This window comes from Giraffa tippelskirchi, chromosome 8 (assembly GCF_054371585.1).
Source record: "Giraffa tippelskirchi isolate mGirTip1 chromosome 8, T2T-mGirTip1v1.2.pri, whole genome shotgun sequence".
Classification (NCBI taxonomy): Eukaryota; Metazoa; Chordata; class Mammalia; order Artiodactyla; family Giraffidae; genus Giraffa; species Giraffa tippelskirchi.
The window spans coordinates 126,313,658-126,333,459 of NC_137282.1; the positions used below are offsets into that span (position 1 = coordinate 126,313,658).

At 36.2% G+C, this 19,802-nt stretch overlaps 1 protein-coding gene across 19 annotated transcripts in view; it reads right to left on the reverse strand.

The window, feature by feature from the left end:
• FKBP5 (FKBP prolyl isomerase 5) overlaps positions 1 to 19,802 on the reverse strand; it is a 153,715-nt gene that overhangs the window by 83,034 nt on the left and 50,879 nt on the right. For 2 of the 19 annotated variants that reach the window (XM_081520177.1, XM_081520180.1), the window contains exon 3: positions 8,851 to 8,879. The exons of the other annotated variants lie outside the window; for them this stretch is intronic. The gene's annotated coding sequence lies outside the window, so the exon portion shown is untranslated. The remainder of the gene's footprint in view (positions 1 to 8,850; positions 8,880 to 19,802) is intronic. 19 annotated transcript variants of the gene reach the window in all.

The window sequence follows — 19,802 nt, forward strand, 5'->3', positions numbered from 1 at the left end:
AGTATTCTTTCAACATTCCTTCCTCTCTCTCCACGTATTTATCATCCAGTTGGATTACAATGTTCTAATCTGACAACACAATGAAATCTAACATTTGATACATCGTTATTATAAAAAATTCTTCAGAATTTCAGAAAGCCCAAATTGGAACATTTATTCAGTTTTTCTCAATTTTGTAATAAGTTAAAAATTATAAGTAAACCTGATAAATACAATGCATGTTTTCTCACCTCAAACTTAATCACTGAAAAATTAGTTTAAAAACTGAGTCCCTTATCTGATTCTGAAATTCAAGCAGCTTGCTATCCCCAAATGTTGTACACACAAATTTTTTTTTAACAGAGTTGATGACAATAAACTGAATATATTTAAAGAATATACAATTTGTAAGTTTTGATGTACATATATGTATTCATAAAGCCATCACTGCAATCAACATAATGAATATATTTGTCAGCCATAAATCTTCTTTGTATCTCTTTATGATTCACTTCCCTTTGGCTCACATCAGAGCAATCTCTGATTTGCTTTCTGAATAGTTTGTATTTTATAGAATTTTATATAAATAGAATGTCTTTTTTCCCCCTGAATTCTCTTACTTTAATAGAGAATAAAATACATTGTTGCATGTATCAATAGTTCATTCCTTTTTATTGCCGTGTAGTATTCCATTGTATGAGACAGGGCACGATGTCTGCTGTTGATGCACACTTGGACTGCTTTCAATTTTTGCCTATTACAAATAAAGCTGCTATGAGTATTTGGGTACAAATCTTTATGTCATATGCATTCATTTCTCTTAAATAAATGCCTAGGTGTGGAAAGGCTAAATCACAGAGCAGGTGTACATTTTAGGTCTTTACTGCTACTGCTAAGTTGCTTCAGTCGTGTCCGACTCTGTGCGACTCCATAGACAGCAGCCCACCAGGCTCCCCGTCCCTGGGATTTCCAGGCAAGAACACTGGAGTGGGTTGCCATTTCCTTCTCCAATGCATGAAAGTGAAAAGTGAAAGTGAAGTCGCTCAGTCGTGTCCGACTCTTTGCGACCCCATGGACTGCAGCGTACCAGGCTCCTCTGACCACGGGATTTTCCAGGTAAGAGGACTGGAGTGGGGTGCCATTGCCTTTTCCGTTAGGTCTTTAAGAAAGTGGCAAACTGTTTTCCAAAGTAGATGTACCATTTTGTACAGAAGTGCGTAAAATTTCAGCTACCCCACGTCCTCACCAACACTTAGTACTGTAGGCCTTTTTAACTGAAGACATTCTAACATGTACATAGAGGTATCTTATTGTGATTTTAATCTGCATTTTCCTAATGAGTAACAGTGTTGATAATCTTTTCATGGGCTGACTTGCCATCTGTGTATCTTCTTTGGTGAACTGTCCAAATCTTTTGCCTATTTTTGACTTAATTTTCTTATAAGTTTTGAGAGTTCCTTATATAATCTGAATATAAGTCTTTAATCAGATGTGATCTGTTAATATTTTCTTCCAGTCTGTGACTTGTCCTTTTATTCTCTTAAAGGTGGCTTTCAAAGAGAAGTTCTTAATTGATACAGTCCAATTTATCTTTTTCTTCTTTTATAAATCATGCTTTTGATGTTGTATCTTAAAAATCTTTACCAAACCCCAAGTCAAAAATATCTTCTTCTAAAAATTTTATTGATTTGGGCCTTACATTTAGGTCTATGATCAATTTTGAATTAACTTTTATATATAAGGTATGGAATAAGGTATGGATTTAGTTTTTTCTATATGAATATCAAGTTGTTCCCCTACCATTTGTTGAAAAGACTAACCATTTTTCTATTTAATTGATTTGGCACCATACTCAAAAACTGACCATATTTCCTGTTCCATGGCTCTACTTATCAATATCACTGTCTTGATTATTGTAGCTATAGTAAGTTTTAGAAATCAGATGGTTTTAAGTCCTCTCTGTTCTTCTATTCTAAGTGAAGTGAAAGCCACTCAGTCATGTCTGACTCTTTGCAACCCCATAGACTGTATAGTCCATGGAATTCTCCAGGCCAGAATACTGGAGTGGGTAGCCTTTCCCTACTCCAGGGAATCTTCCCAACACAGGGATCGAATCCAGGTCTCCTGCATTGCAGGCAGATTCTTTACGAGTTGAGCCACAAGGGAAGCCCTCGTCTATTCTAGGACCTTGCATTACCATATAAACTTTAAAACCAAGTTGATACTCCCTACACATTGTCAGCTGAATTTCTGATTGAGGTTGCACTGAATCTATACCTTTAGAGAAAACTGACAATATTGAGTCTTCCAATCCTTGAATACAGTGTATCTTCATTTATCTGAGTTTTCTTTAATTCCTCTCAGTATTTAATAGATTCCAGTGGAGAGATCTTACATATCTTTTAGGAAATTTTTCCTCAGGTATTTAGAATTTTAAATTTTACTACAAATGGTATTCTTTTAAAATTTCAACTTCTGGCTGTTCATTTCCTAGTATATAGAAATAGAGTTGACTTTTCTGTATTGATCTTGTATCCTGCAATTTTGCTTGTTGGTGTTCAGTTACTAAGTCATATCGAACTCTGTGACCCCCAAGGACTATAGCACACCAGGCTCCTCTGCCCTCTGCTATCTCCAGGAATTTGCTCAAATTCATATCCATTGAGTTGGTGATGCTATCTAACCATCTTATCCTCTCCCAACTCTTCTCGTTCTGCCTTCAGTATTTCCCAGCATCAGGGTCTTTTCCAATGAGTCAGCTCTTCGCATCAGGTGGCCAAAGTACTGGAGCTTCAGCAAGTCCTTCCAATAATGTTCGGAGTTGATTCAGAACTCTTCACTATTACTCATCTGTCTTGGATGCCCCTGTACGGCATTGCTCATAATTTCATTGAATTATGCGAGTCTCTTTGCCACAAGGGTGTGATCCATGAAGGGGGCAATCTGCTAAGTGCACTTAATTCTAGCAGCTTTTTTTCTTCTTAAAGAAATCATAGGCAGTCATGTTATCTGTAATAAAAAGTTGTACTTCTTCTATTCCAATCTGAATGCCTTTTATTTCTTTTTCTGATTTGATTGCACTGGCTATAAATTCAAGTACAATCCTGAATAGAAGTTGCGACTCACAGTGGACATCATGCCTTGTTCCTAATATCGGAAGGGAAGGATTCAGTCTTTCATTGGTAAGTATGATTTCAGCTATTAGTTTTCTGATGTCCTTTATTAGACTGAGGAAGTTTCCTTCTTTCCCTAATTTGTTGACAGTTTTTAATGTTGGATTTTGTTAAATGCTTTTTCTGCATCTATTGAATTGATCATATGGTTTTCCATTTTTACTTTACTGACATGGTACATGATATTGATTTTGAAATGTTAAACCAACCTTGAATTCCTGGGACAAATCTCACTTGGTCACTATATTTTTTTATCTTTTTATGTGTTGTTGGAGTGTATTTGCTAAAATTTTGTTAACACAGTTGTGCAACTGTGCTCATGAAGGACACTGGTCTGTAACTTTCTTTTCTTGTAGTGTATTTGGTTTTAGTACCAGGACAATACAATTGTTATAGAATGAGTTAAGAAGGATTCTCTCCAACTTAATGGAAGAACTTGTGTAAATTTTGTATTATGACCTCCAAAAATATTTGCTAGAATTCATCAGAGAAGTCATCTGGGCCCAGAGTTTTCTTTGGGGGAATTCAATTTCTTTAACAGACATAAGATTATTCAGGCTATTCATATTTTCCTGAGTGAGCACTGATATTCTGTGTCTTTCAAGAAATTTATCCACTTCATTTAAGTGTCTAATGTACTGACATAAAGTAATTCATATCCTTCTTTTACACAGCCTTTTAAAGACTACAATATCTTCAGCTTCGCTGACTCTTTCATTCCTGATACTGGTAACTTGTGTCTTCTCTTTTTCCTGATTCAACAGGATAGAGGTTTATCAGTTTTATTGGTCTTCTCAAAGAACCAGCTTTTGATTTCATTAACTTTCTGTTTTCCTATTTCTATGGTTTCGGCCTTCATCGTCAGCTCATTTCTTCTGCTTACTATGGGTCTGATTTTCTCTTCTAGTTTCTTAAGCTAGGAGCTGAGGACTGATTTGCTCAACTTGACTTTCTCTAATGTAGGTATTTAGTGAATTTTCCCCTGAGCATTATACTAGCTGCATCCCACAAATTTTGACATGCTGTGTTTTCATTCAGTACAAAATCCATCTTTTTTGTTCGATGCATGATACAGGGTGCTTGGGGCTGGTGCACTGGGATGACCTGGAGGGGTGGGATGGGGAGGGAGGTGGGTTCCAGAAGGGGAAAACATATACACCCATGGTGGATTCATGTCAATGTATGGCAAAACAAATACAATATTGTAAAGATAAAAAATAGATAAATAAACTAATTTAATAAAAATAGATAAATAAAGTTAAAATGCCAAAAAAAAGAAAAAAGAAAAACAGTGCAGGAGAAATAAAAAAATAATAAATAAATAAATTCACCTTTTTTTCCTTTGACTCATGAGCTTCTTAAAAATCAGTTTCTAAATATTTAGAAGTTTTACAGATATCTTTCTACTGTTGACTGTAAATTTAATTCCCTTTCAGTTAGATAACATATCTTTTATGGTTTAAGTAATTTTAAATTTATTGATACTATTTTATGGACCAAAATGTGTTAGTAAATGTTCTTCTGTGCAACTGGACAAAATATGTATTCTGCTTGTATTGGGTAGACTGTTATATAAATGTCAGTTTGGTCAGTTGGTTGATAATAGTTTAATTCTTCTAAATCATTACTAATTTTTTTGTCTACTTGTTCAGTTATATGAGATGATGGCTGTTCACTAAACTTATTGTGACCATTTTAAGATGTATGTAAGTCAAACCATATGCTGTACCTTCAAATTACACAGTGCTAGATATTAGTGAACAAAAATAATGTTTTCGTCCACTAATTCTATCACCTGTGTCATTTCTGGATCTGTTTCTATTTTTTAATTTTCCTCCTCAAGGACTGCTTCCTTGCAAGTCTGATGCTTTTGATTGGAGACCAAATGTGAATTTTACCTTGGTGTTATTTTTTTTCCTCTAGTTTTGTTGAGATATAATTGACATCTAGCACTGTATAAGTTAAAGCCGTATAGCATATGCTTTGACTTACATACATCATGAAATGATCACAATAATTTTAGTGAACAGCCATCATCTCATACAGATACAAAATTAAATAGAAATTTCCTTGCGATGAGAACTCAGGATTTACTCTCTTAACAACTTTCCTATATAACACAGAGCAGTGTTAATTACATTTGTCATGTTGTGCATTATATCCTAGTACTTATTTACCTTATAGCTGGGAGTTTCTATCTTTTGACTGCCTTCACCCAATTTCCCCTTCTCCTGCCCCCACCTCTGGTAACCACAAAGTTGGTCTCCGTTTCTATGAATTTGTTTGTTTTTGAATTATAATTGACCTACAACACTATGTTAGTTCCTGTTAACATAGTGATTCAGTATGTCTGTACATTTTAAAATGATAATTACAATAAGTCTAATGATCAGCATAGTAAGTCTAGTCCCAACAGGTCACCAGACAAAGATATGCATAGTTACTGACTATATTCCCCACACTGTACATTTCAGAGCCTTGATTCCTTTTTTTTTTTTTGCAACCAGAAGTTTGTACTTCTTAATTTCTCTGATCTCTTTCTTTCCCTTATTCCCCTCCCCTCTGGCAATCACCTGTTTGTTCTCTGTATCTGTAACGCTGTATGTTATGTCTGTTCATTGGTTTTGTGTTTTGGATTCCACATACAAGTGAAATCACACATTATTAATCTTTCTGTCTGACTTAACAACCATATAAAGATACCACATCTGCTACATCCTTTCCTCTGTTGATGGGTAATTAAGTTGACTTCATATCTTGGCTATTGTAAATAATGCTGCAATGAGCACATATAGTTACATATATCTTTTCTAATTAGTATTTTGTTTTCTTTGCATAAATATCCAAGAGTGGAATTGCTAGATCACACAGTAGTTCTATTTTAATTTTTAGAAGAATCTCCACACCATGGCTATGCCAATCTACATTCCCACCAACAGTTGCACAAGGGTTCCCTTTTTTCCACATCCTCACCAACACTTGTTTGTTATCTTTTGTATAACTATACATTTTGAGCTTTGTTCTGGGGTGCAGTTAAATTACTTGGAACTAGTTTGATCTTTTTAAATGGTGTCAACAAAGACTGATTTTTTTTATTGGAAGATAATTGCTTTACAATATTGTGTTGGTTTCTGAGAACTACTTGAGTCAGTCCTAATGAGGTGGATGAACCTAGAGCCTATTATACAGAGTGAAGCAAGTCAGAAACAGTTTGATCCTTTTGAGGCCTATTTTTAGGCTTTGTTAGAAGGGATGAGAGCAGTCTATAGTTTAGCACCACTGATGGGGCAATACCTTTCTGAGTGCACTACCCAATGTCCTGTGACTTAGGAGGTTTATTCCCTTTGGATGGTGGGAATGCATACTACTTTAACCTTGAAAAAGAATCAGGAATTATTCCCTCTACTCTCTTTAGATGTTTCCTGGCTTTAGGGAGCTTCCATACAACATATGCACTAATTATTACTCATCTGAAAGCTTAAGGGGGAACCTCTGCAGACCTTTGAAGTTTCCTTTTTGTGCTCTCTCTTCTCCAGACTATAGCCTTCTTTACCTCCAGCTCTGTTTCCTCTACTAGAGAGACTGCAGGGCTGAGGCTGGGTTCTCCCTCCTTATGCTGCAGCCTGGAAACTTTCTCCAGGCAGTAAGCTACGATAACTGTAGACTTCATCTGTTTCTGCTTTCTTGGGGATTATCGCCCTTTGGTGCCAGTTGTTCAGTGTTTGAAAGTTCATATTTTTTTTTCTGGGGGTTTTGTTTGTTTGTGTTTTATGATTACAGCTGAGAGAGTAAATCCAATCTGTTATTCTATGTTGGCCAGAAGCACAAGGCCGCCAAGTGTATTTTTAAGCCAGACAAAGGGAGACACAAGAATTTATGAATGGAGCTTCAAATGGGAAGAAAGTATTTTATAAAGTAAAAATTATTTAGAATTTTTACAGTCTGAAATCTGAAGGATATAGTTTTTCCATAACAATACAAAAGCCAAAACCTATAACTGGCAGTAAGATATGTCTCTCCTAAAATGGCAGGTATTTGATTTTAAAACAATTCTCAAAACTATGGCTTTGCAAATATTTCTGAAAACCTGGATAACTGCAGTATCTCATTTTTCTCTAACATATGTAAGAAGTTTAAGCCTTACGAGAATAAAAAAGTATGATTTTACATTTCTAAATGCAATTAATAAATATAACATAACTTTTAAAAATCTGGGTTAAAAGTCTCCTTCTTTTGATTAATTCAACTAAAAAATACAGTTCAAATCATCTTAATACTTCAAAGTCATAATGCTAAAAAAAAGTTGGTTTGTGGTTGACACTGGTATTAATACTTTTTAGCAGGTCTGTGAAACTTGCTTTTGTTTGGGAACAAACTTCAAATGGACACCTATGATACACAAACCTATCAAGTATTTCAACATACTGAGATTTTAACACTGCTTCAACTGGAAAGAAAGTCCCCAGACTATTTAGAACACACACACTCTGTAGTGGTACTGACAAACAACGCAGGAAAAGCAGTCTGTCACTGAGTCAGTCACAGGCTTCCTTCTCTGTGCATCCATTTAAACTTTTAACTAGCCCAGGCACCACCTGCAGATCTCTACCCTCAGCATATAATTTCCTAAGAAAACAACATACACAGATGCAAAGAGTTGAAGGAACAAAAGGGCAGAGAAGTCAGTAAAGAGCTCTGCTTGGATGACTTCCCCTTGCCCACTTCTCAAAATCAACTTCCATCAAAGTGACTTATGCAGCTCAGACTGCATTATCTGGCTCCTTGCCCTAATGCTACTCAATCATCATTCATTCCATTTATGGATGGCAATTATACAGACTAGCCAGATTCCAAAAATTTCACCAAAACATTTGGAGGAAGTCTTAGTTAAGGTGAGAGGGAAGGCTTTTAATGGAGAGTGAGATGCCAAAGACGAAACTGACGGAAACCGACTGGAGACAGAAAGGCGGGTTCACGGAGCCGAGTGTTAAATCCGAGTCTGGCTCATGCTAACCGTAACCTCACGCCCCAGCTCTTCACCTTCATACATTCTTCCTGGAAAGTTAGGTTACTCTGGTTTTTAGCTACAAAGCTAAGAGTTGCCTGTTGAATTAAAAAAAAAAAAGTATTCTATTAGCCAAACCATAAACTAAAATTTTTTAAATTATAAATATAATATATGTTACAGAAAGTTTAGGAAATGAAGGAGGGAAGAAATCACCATAATCCCAACATCACACTTTAGGAGTCCTTTTTTAAAAACAGATTTTTACAGCAGTTATAGGTTCACAGCAAAACTGAATAAAACAGTCAAAAAAAACAACCTTGAAAAGAACAAAGTTGGGAGGACTCACACTTCATGGTGCCAAAACTTACTACAACGTGACAGTAATCAATATAGTGTGGTACTAAGACGAGGACAGACACATAGATCAATAGAACAGAATTGAGAGCTGACAAATAAACTCTTACATTTATGGTCAACTGATATTTGAAAAAAGTCCCAAGACAATTCAATAGGAGAAAGGACAGCCTTTTCAACAAATGGTGCTGGATCTCAATATGCAAAAGATTACGAAGTTGGACACTCTACTTCACACCGTATACAAAAAATTAACTCAAAATGGACCAAAGGCCTCCTCATAAGAGCTAGAACTATCAAACTCTGAAGAAAACACAGGAGTAAATCATCACTGACCTTGGATTAGGTAGTTTTCTTATGTGAAACTGAAAGCAAAAAAAAAAAAAAAAGATACATCAGCCTTCATGAAAATTAAAAACTTTGTGCTACAAAGGACACCATCAGGAAAGTGAAAACACAACAGGATGAAAGAAAAATTTTGCAAATCAAATATCTGATAATGAGATTGTATCTAGAATATACTAAGAACTCCTCTAAGTCAATAATAGAAAATAACTCAGTTAAAAGGGGGCAAAGGATTCAGACATTTCTCCAGACAAGATTTACAAACAGCAAATAAGCACATGAAAAGATGCTCAACATCATTAGGCATCAAGGAAATGCAAATCAAAACCACAATGAGATAGCACTCCATAACCACGAGGATGGCTATTAGCAAAGAGACCGATAACACCAAGTATCGTCAAGGATGTAGAGAAGGTGGAGTACTCATACACTGCTAGAAGAAATGTAAAAGGATGCAGCTACTCTGGAAAATAGTCTGGGAGTTCCCCTAAAATTTAAAGAGTTACCATTTCATCAACAATTCCAAGAAAAATGAAAATATGTCCACACAAAAACCTGGACATGAATATTCACAATAGCAAGGAGTAGAAACACTCCAAATGTCCATGAGTCGGATATGTCCATTAGACATTAGTCAGAAATGTCCATTAGATAGATAAAAAGTCATATATCCATACAGTAGAGTATTATTCAGTGATGAAAAGCAATGCAGTACTATAACATGCTGCAACACGGATGAACCTTGAAATATTATGCTAAATGAAGGCCAAGCATAAAATGCCATATCTTACACAATTCCATTTATACGAAATGTCTAGAATAGGCAAATCGATAGGAGACAGAAAATAGACTGGTGATTTTATCGGATAATTAGGAAAAGGGGGTGACTGCTAATGGGTATGAGATTTCTTTGGGGGTGATAAAGTGTTCTGAAGTGGGGTAATGGCAATAGTTGTGTAACTGTGAATATACTGGAAACCACTGACTTGTAGACTTTAAAGGGATAAATATTGTTATGTGAATTTTATTTCAATAAAGCTATTAAAAGATTAATCTATTGAATGGATGAATCATAATTAATGATATACATTGCTTCCAATTTATCTACTCTATGTAACACTGCTGTGAATAGTTTTGTGCCTAGGCTTTTATCACATTATAAAATTAGGGGTATGAATTCTGTTTGTAGGAATCTTGGTTTGACAATATAGCAGCAAGTCAGTTAACTTCTTTGTGCCTCAATTTCTCCATACATGACATGAGATTACTAGCATCTACACGTCTTTGGATTCTGAGAAATAAAGCAATGTGTGTAAAGGGCTTTACATGGTGCCCATCACACAGTAAACTTTCAACATTAGTGGTAGAGGGAGCTATTGTAATTGTTATTCTAGTTTGCATTATTTTCTGAAGATGATTTCCAGAAGGGGTATCACCAACTCAAAAAAAAAAAACCCATGGACATTTATGTCTGAATACATTCTGCCAAACTACACTTATCAAAAGGGGTGCACTAATTTTTGGCAGTAGTAACTATATGAGAGAATCAGAGTAACCATGCCATCATCAACATTAGGTTATAATAAATTTGTTTTCTTAATAGGCATCTCACTTTAACTGTTCATTTGTGCTGCTTTTGAAACCCAACAGTTTTTCTAATTATCATATACTAGACTGGGGGCTACAACAGAAACTGAAAATAAGTCAAGCCGAGGCTTCTGTGTGAGGCGAGGCAGAGAAGCATTTTAATTCAGGGTAATTATGATTAAATATAACAGAGCTACAAAGTATTTATGAGGGCAGGGAAAATATGGCAGTTTATAAAGATTTATAGAGGGGAGAAAAGATGGCAGTGTTTGAGCTGATTCTTGAAGGATGGGCAAAATTTCAACTGGCAAGGGTGTGGCAAGAGTGAAATCAAGGCTGGTAAAAGAACACAGCACATTACAAGCCTCTGCGACTCGAGTACAAAGTGGCCAGGGGAGGGGACGGGGAGAGAACAAGGTACAGGGTGCTCTGGCAGCACAAAGAGGTTCCTCTAAAACAGAGCCATGACCTCGTGAGCTGAGGGGGAGAGTGTCTCCCAGGACAATCGGCGTGCAGAAAAACACGAAGACACAAATCACTGTGACCCAGGCAGGGAACTGCACATAATCCAATTTGGCTCAAGTGGAGGGTACATGTGGGAAGGAGGCAGATGATGCTAAATGGGCAGAGGCCTGACTATGAAGGACCTTGTGTGCCAGAAGAAAGCATTTGAACTTTTATTCCAAAGGTAGTAGAGAACTGAAGCATTTTTAAGAAAAGAAGTGACAATCAGACTGACTTAAAAAATGAACTCTGGTAATATTCTCAACAGCTTCCCATCTCACAGAAAGTAAAGCCAATCCTTCTTATGCTTAAAACTCTACATGTACACTATCAATGCTATCTATAAAACAGGTAATTAATGAGAACCTACTGTAGAGCACAGGGAACTCTACTCAGTTCTCTGCGGTGACCTACCTGGGAAGGAGATTTGAAAAAGAGGGGGTATATGCATATGCATAGCTGATTAACTTTGCTGTACAGCAGAAACTAACACAGCATTGTCAAGCAGCTAAACTCCAATACAGATTTTTAAAAATAATAATAAAGGGGAAAAAACCCACGTGCTGGTCAGTGGCTGTCTCTGAAATTTCCTGCTGCTCCTCCTCTCACTCTGCCTTTGCGATGCTGGCCTTCTTGCTGCACCTCCAGTACGCCACTCCGCAGGGCTTCTGCACTTGCTGTCCCCTCCACCTGAAACTCTTGCCCCACATCAGCTTCCTCACTTCCAGCAGGTCTGTTCAAACACTCTCTTATCAGGCAGACCCTCCCTATTACCCAATATAAAAGAGCAAGAAACAACGACAATCAATCCTACCGTTATTTTCGTCCACTTACCACCTGGCACATGTATTTATTTGAAAATCTCCAGTCTCTCATTACTACAATGTAAGTTCCAGGATGGATCCTCTTAATTACCCTGATATAGGAACTATTATTAGCATGTCCAGATGGTGAAATTCAGAGGCATAATATTGCTCGTGTGCAGTGAAACCAGGCAGAGTGACTCCTGAGCCTGCATTTGAACCATTTCACCTACTGACTCTGATGAAGTCACAGGTCCCTGGCTTTGACTCTAGATTATTTTCTGTGACTAGGTTCCATCCTGACAAGCACCAAGACAGTACACTCTAAATTCACATTATGTTCTTCTACAAAAAAGATACTCCTTCTTATCATTTGTTATTAGCTGAGTTTCCAAAGCCAAGAAAATTTTTTACATGACCAGTTAAAATTGCATAAGGTATCTGGACTTGTATCTAGTCAATAATAAGCTGGCATTTTTTTTCTTGTGCTGGACCCACAGATATTAGAACAAAATGAAAAGATTTTATGAAACTACACAAAGAAGGAGCATAGCACATGACACCAAAACTACTTTTGCAAGACCTTTTTTCAAGTATAATAGTCAACTTCAGGAATAAAACTAACTCCAACTTTAAAATACACACAGCAAAATTTTCTGAGGTATTACACCAAAGGAAGAACATGGAGGCTACCTGGAAAACATCCAGTAAATACAGTATCATATGTAGAGAAAAACAATGAAGCTGAGGGACTCCCCAGGTAGCCCAGTGGTAAGACTCTACATTTCCAACACAGGGGCTGGGGTTCGAGTCCTGCTCTGGGAACTAAGATCCCACATGGCTTGTAGTGCAGCCAAAAAATTAATTAATTAAATTAAAAAAATAAGGCCATTAAAAAAAAACGAAGATGAGATCCCAGTAAGATTTCTCCTGATTCTTTTCCTGTTTCTCAGATTACTGACTTCTTTTCTTGATTGCTCTTTTCATCCCATCTCCTATTACTGCAAGTTGTTTAGTCACTAAGTCATGTCCAACTCTTTCACAACCCCTGGACTGTAGACCAGGCTCCTCTGTCCATGGGATTTCCCAGGCAAGAATACAAGAGCGGGTTGCCTTTTTACTTCTCCAGGGGATCTTCCCCATCCAGGGATCGAACCCACGTCTCCTGCATTTGCAGGCAGATTCTTCACCACTGAGCCATCTGGGCAGCCCATCATTGCAAGTACCTCTTTTCAAAATGAAGTTTTCAATCAACAGCTTTTCCCCGGTCAACCACTTCATCCCAGAACTCATCCACTCTTAATTTCAACTATTACCTGCAGATAACTTCCAGATCTAGTTAATTTCTCCCTCTTCCTTTCTCTAGTTTTTTAATCTCTCTTGAATTGCCTGGCTATAAATATTTAAGAATCCTTTTATAGCCCTACTTTTATTTTTTTAAAAAGAAAATCAACTTTTTCAAAATTGGCTCCTTCTCTACTTACTTCATCATCTGTATTGTCTGGCTATGCTCCTACAACTTCAAAAACTTCATTTTTCTCCACTTAATCAACAGGACCCACCAACTGTGCATTGTTTCCTACTATCTTAACTTTTCAATTCCACAGCTATCACGACATTCTGGGTTTTCTTCCTTTCCTTCCTGAGTCACCACAGCCCCCCAGCCCACTCACTCCCTTGCATTCATTCGGTCCATACCACCAGTAAACCTCTCTCATATAGTACACGCCCGAGTTCAAGGACTTAAAATAGTTCCTGAGAACAATGAAACCAAACTTCTCAAACCAACACTCAGGGCCTTCCATCCTTTCAGATGGTCACTTGTAAATGTTGAGCTTAAACATCCCAAGGAGACAAAACCTCTGAAAACATTTTGATCTTTCACATCTGGATCAGTGTAACGTATACTCTAAGTCTGTAGACAGTATAGGCTACCATCTTTCACTTGACTTCAACTACTTATGTCAGGCAATGGGAATATCTGATTTAATCCATCTTCTGAACCACTCAAATTACCAGAAGGAGGATTCATTTTCAAAAGTTGAACTCTTCCAACAAAATGAAAGCATGTATTTATTAGAAAATAACACCTCATGTCCTTAATGAGTGCAAAGCACTGTACTATCTTTAAGGGGGAATTTTCCAACACCTATAAAAAGTGGTAAGAATACACAGAAGAACTATACAAAAAAGATCTTCATGACCCAGACAACCACGATGATGTGATCACTCACCTAGAGCCAGACATCGTGGAACGCAAAGTCAAGCAGGCCTTAGGAAGCATTGCTACGAACAAAACTCGTGGAGGTGATGGAATTCCAGTTGAGCTATTTCAAATCCTAAAAGATGATGCTGTGAAAGTGCTGCACTCACTATGCCAGCAAATTTGGAAAATTCATCAGTGGCCACAGGACTGGAAAAGGTCAGTTTTCATTCCAATCCCAAAGAAAGGCAATGCTAAAGAATGTTCAAACTACCGCACAATTGCACTCATCTCACACGACAGCAAAGGAATGCTCAAAATTCTCCAAGCCAGGCTTCAGCAGTATGTGAACAGTGAGCTTCCAGATGCTCAAGCTGGATTTAGAAAAGGCAGAGGAACCAGAGATCAAATTGCCAACATCCGCTGGATCATCAAAAAAGCAAGAAAGTTCCAGAAAAACACCTAGGTCTGCTCTATTGACTATACCAAAGCCTTTGACTGTGTGGATCACAACAAACAGTGGAAAATCCTTAAAGAGATGGGCATACCAGACCACCTGACCTGCCTCCTGAGAAATCTGTATGCAGGTCAAGAAGCAACAGTGAGAACTGGACATGGAACAACAGACTGGTTCCAAACAGTGAAAGGAGTACGTTAAGGATGTATATTGTCACCCTGCTTATTTAACTTATATGCAGAGTATACCATGAGAAATGCCAGGCTGGATGAAGCACAAGCTGGAATCAAGATTGCTGGGAGAAATATCTATAACGTCAGATACGCAGATGATACCACCCTTATGGCAGAAAGTGAAGAAGAACTAAAGAGCCTCTTGATGAAAGTGAAAGAGGAGAGTGAAAAAGTAGGCTTAAAGCTCAACATTCAGAAAACTAAGATCATGGTATCTGGTCCCATCACTTCATGGCAAATAGACACAGAAACAATGGAAACAGTGACAGATTTTATTTCTTGGGATCCAGAATCACTACAGATGGTGACTGCAGCCATGAAATTAAAAGACACTTGCTCCTTGGAAGAAAAGCTATGACCAACCTAGACAGCATATTAAAAAGCAGAGACATTACTCTGCCAACAAAGGTCTGTCCAGTCAAAGCTATGGTTTTTTCCAGTAGTCATGTATGGATGTGAGAGTTGGACTATAAAGAAAGCTGAGCACTGAAGAATTGATGCTTTTGAACTGTGGTGTTGGAGAAGGCTCTTTGAGAGTCCTTTGGACTGTAAGGAGATCAAACTAGTCCATCCTAAAGGAAATAAGTCCTGAATATTCGTTGGAAGGACTGATGCTGAAGTTGAAACTCCAATACTTTGGCCACCTGATGCAAAGAACTGATTCATTGGAAAAGACCCTGATGCTGGGAAAGATTGAAGGCAGGAGGAGAAGGGGACAACTGAGGATAAGATAGTTGGATGGCATCACTGATTCAATGGACATGAGTTTGAGCAAGTTCCGGGAGTTGGTGATGGACAGGGAAGCCTGGCGTGCTAGAGTCCATGCGGTCACAAAGAGTTGGACACGACTGAGTGACTGAACTGATAAAAAGTGTAAGTGCAAATATCCTTTAGCCCTTCAATAGCACTTACAGGAAATATCCTGTAGATAGTCTCACAGAAGAAAGCAAAATTGTATGTGGAAGATTATTAGACACAATGTTGTTGAAATGGTAAAAAAAAAAAAAAAAAGTGGGCACACTACTGAAACTTCCTTAACTATTATTATACATCTCCACAATGGAATATTATGCAACAATTAAAAACAAAGAAGTGGTTACAAGGACTTCCCCAGTGGTCCAGTGGCTAGGACTCTGCACTCCCTATGTAGGGGGCCCGGATCCAATCTCTGGTCAGGGAACTGGATCCCACATGCCACAACTGGGCGCTTGCATGTTGCAACTAAAAACACCACAACTAACACCCACTGCAGTCAAATAAATAAATGATTTTTTAAAAATTCTTAAAAAATGGAGCTGTTACATATGAGTTGATATGGAAAGACGTTTAAGAAGGGGAAAAGCAAGTTATACAACAATGTAAACTACTGTTTTATTTGTATAAAGAAAATGTACATATATTTGTAACTGCAAGAAAATATCTAGGTCATTAACCTAGATAATACCGGTCATTAACAGTAGAAATTCTGGAGAATGGGATTCAGAGAAACAAACAAGGGAGTTTTACTTTTTGTATGGTGTGTTTGTGTGCACACATACATTATCTTTTTTAAAAAATCATCTTAACTTTCATTTTTAAAACAGGGCTGAGCACAGCAAAGACTCTTAACTTTGGATGAAAGTAATTGAACTTGATTATCTACAGTGCAGGAAATATGAGCTACTCAAAGTGCTTAATAAGAAACTCATCCATTCATTCAACAATTATTTATGGAACACTAACTACATGTCAGGCACTGTACCTGATGACACTAACATAATGGTGAACAAGAAGGACCTCGTCCCGGCTCCATTTTTCCTGTTTGCCTTGTAAGAACCACTCTGACTTTCAGGTTTGTGTTCTCATTGTGCCTATTATGCCTATAGCTTCCCATAAAATAGATATGAATTAATAGAATAATTACATCAAACAAAAACAAGGGCTTTAAATGTTATTAACTCCTATCTCCTTCATAATTAACTGAAAAAGTTATCAGAGACACACTTTGTGAAAGAGCAATTCAACAAGCACCATTTCAAATAAATTTTAACAAGTAACTCAGATAGTAAATGATATTTAAGGGAAATTAGCTAAGAAAATTCAAAAGGAAAGAAACATTATAGGAAATGTTTCTTTTCTGTATGGATTTTATATATACTCACTAAATTCTTCTACAATAAACATGTACTATACAACAAGGAGAAAGTAAGAGCTGTTCTTGAAAAGAACTCTTTGTTGCAAAAACAGATCAGCTACTCCCTAAAGTCCACCCCCCTAACTCATTATACCAGGCCCTTGTATGGTCTGGCCTGGTCGAGACTCCTTGTTTTGTCAGCCTGGAGCCCATTCCACCCTCTACTGCAAACAGCATTCTGGGACTTTCCACTAGGGAATCACTGCTCCTCACCCCTGGGGGTGGGCCCATCCCTAGTCCCGCCAGTCAGCTCTTTCTAGCCCCCTGGCCATCCCAATGGTTCAGAGGCAAAAACATGACAGATCCAATCAATTCTGAAAAAAGGCTAATTTTAACGAGGCTATTAAAATGATAATTGCTGACATATAATACAGCTAAATTTCCTAGAAGAACTTTGTAACAGATAGAATTCTCATTTAATGTGGTCCCTGAATATTTTGAGTGACTGTAACTTCAAATCACAAAACTGGAGTGAAAGAATCATAACCGACCTCTTTTGTTGAAATAGAACAACAACAGCAAAAAACAGTATTAGAAAATTTCCATTTCTAAGAAGCTACTAAAACTTCATGCTGTTTCAAACAATAAGAATGTTGAAACCATATAGATCACATCCTGTTAAAACAGCTAAGTATAGAAACAGTAAGAAAACAGGTTACCCAGAATATACGTTAATCACATGTCCTGTGACAGAAATCTTCTAAACAACTTCAAAAATAAAGACTGCAACACATAGTATTTCCTGAGGCACCTAAAATGCCACAATACCTAAAACAAACAAAACCCAAACACTTGAAATGTATAATAAACAATTTTTTTTAATAATTTAAAATTTTTTTAATATTTTTTTTATCAGTTAACCATTTTCTTTTCAAAACTAAGAAAACTATAGAGTATATTAATAAATTACAAGGGAACAAACTTCAACCCAATATGAGAAAATAAAACTTCACCATTAGAATTTCCTAAGAGTGAAATGGACTATCTTGTAAAACAGGGACCTCTCCTTCCCTGGAACTAAAACTAAAACCAACACTCTGTAATTCTCTGAAAATAAGACATCCTTGAAGAATTCGACTTCTGTGCCAGCTGTTTTATTTCTTGAGAGTATAGCTGAACACATATAATAATCTGCTGCATTTTTTTTCTAACATTGCACAATTTTCCTGGCACACAATGTTCATACTGTATTTACTATCATATTTAAGCATCTGACAGCATTGTTGTAAGAATCCATAATATTATTCTCTAACTAAATGCACACATAATTTTTTAGTCTTCAAACGGCCATGGATTTCAGTCAAGTATCCTATACATTTTTTCCACAAAGTTTAAATACATTTCCTGAACTTTTAGCTTTCAGTTTCCTGTTCGTCAATGGCTACAATTCTAGAGGCAATATATAAACACACCCTAGCCATGGTATTTCCACTTTTGACAACAGTGGATGTGAACTTAATATGACCAAATATAACTACAGTGCATATGAGTGGTATATGACAGCTAACACAGTAACAGCAGTAATTAGTTAAGGTATAAAAATGGAAATACAAATATATTTCTTATTAAGAATTCACATAACAACCTCTTTAACTTAGAACTCAGAAAAGGTTTCTCTCTCATTAAAAACTGATAAGCTTTCTTTATTAGACAATCACGATGAAACCCATCCTGTTTCCTTTTTTCTCTTGCTTGCCAGGAGGCTCGGAGCTATATTCAATGTTTAAATACAGAAAATATCTTGCCTCAGATTATTGGTTTAAAAATTTCTTTCCACTCTCATCCTGCTCATTATTTCTCAAGTATTTTATGCTTGAATTCTGGTTTTTAAGAGTGCTTGCCTTTTCATTTTAACTACAAGATATCAAGTCTTTTCAATGAATGTAGAAGAAACTTAATTTAAAAGATATATATCACTGAATAACCTGTTAATCCAATTTACTAAAAATGTAGGTTCTAAAATGTATCTTTACTTTCACCTTTTAAAGTTGTTTCACACATTTCATGATTCACTTTTAAAAAAACCATTGGCGAGTTCTCAAAATAAAAGACTGATAAAATGATACAAGGATCAAAACAAATTACTAAATTAGGGACACTAGATTAGGAGAATTATTAATTTTTAAATGTTTTCAATTTTCTAACAAAATTGGTCTGGCAAAGCTAGATAACTGTCATAAAAAATTAACTCACATGAACTGTACTAAAATTTTATTTACTGTTATCAGCTTTTAGAAGCAAAATAGACAACAGGTATAAAAATATTTACTTAGGAATCTTAAAGAAAGAGGAAAACTCAGTCACATTTGTTTAGCAGCTATAGACACACAAACATGAAAACATACAGCACATGGTAATACCAAATAGTTTATTAAAGGCGATATTAATAAAATGAACAAAAATATGAAGATGAACTACAATCCAAACTGACAAATCTAACCAAAAACTAAACAAAAATATAACACGAGTTGAAAAGAAAATCTAAATAGTCATATTAAAAATGAAAAAAGAAATGAATTCATTTTGTAACAAAGACTACAGTCTATAAGAATGTATACTATTAAAGCTCTCCACTTATAGAAGCCACAAATGAAAAATGGAAAATAATAAATGAAATAAGCAAGACAGCCAAATAATCTATATAAAAGTTACAAAAACCAATTGTTCCTTTCTCTCTCATCAAACGAGAATTGGAAGACTTACAACCAAAGAAGCTAATTATATTAACATATACTATATTTATGCTATATATTATATACATAATATAGTATTATACACAGTGCACATATCATAACTATACACAATATAATTTATATAGTACTACTACATAAATTTAGAAGTAAAGGCTAGAAACCACTCATAAAATATAATTTAACAAATTTCTTTAAAACAATAAAACAGTTTATAATAAAAAAATTTAAAAACAGAAAACTCCTATAATTTGAGGAAAGAGGCTAACAGAAACACACACACATATTTATCA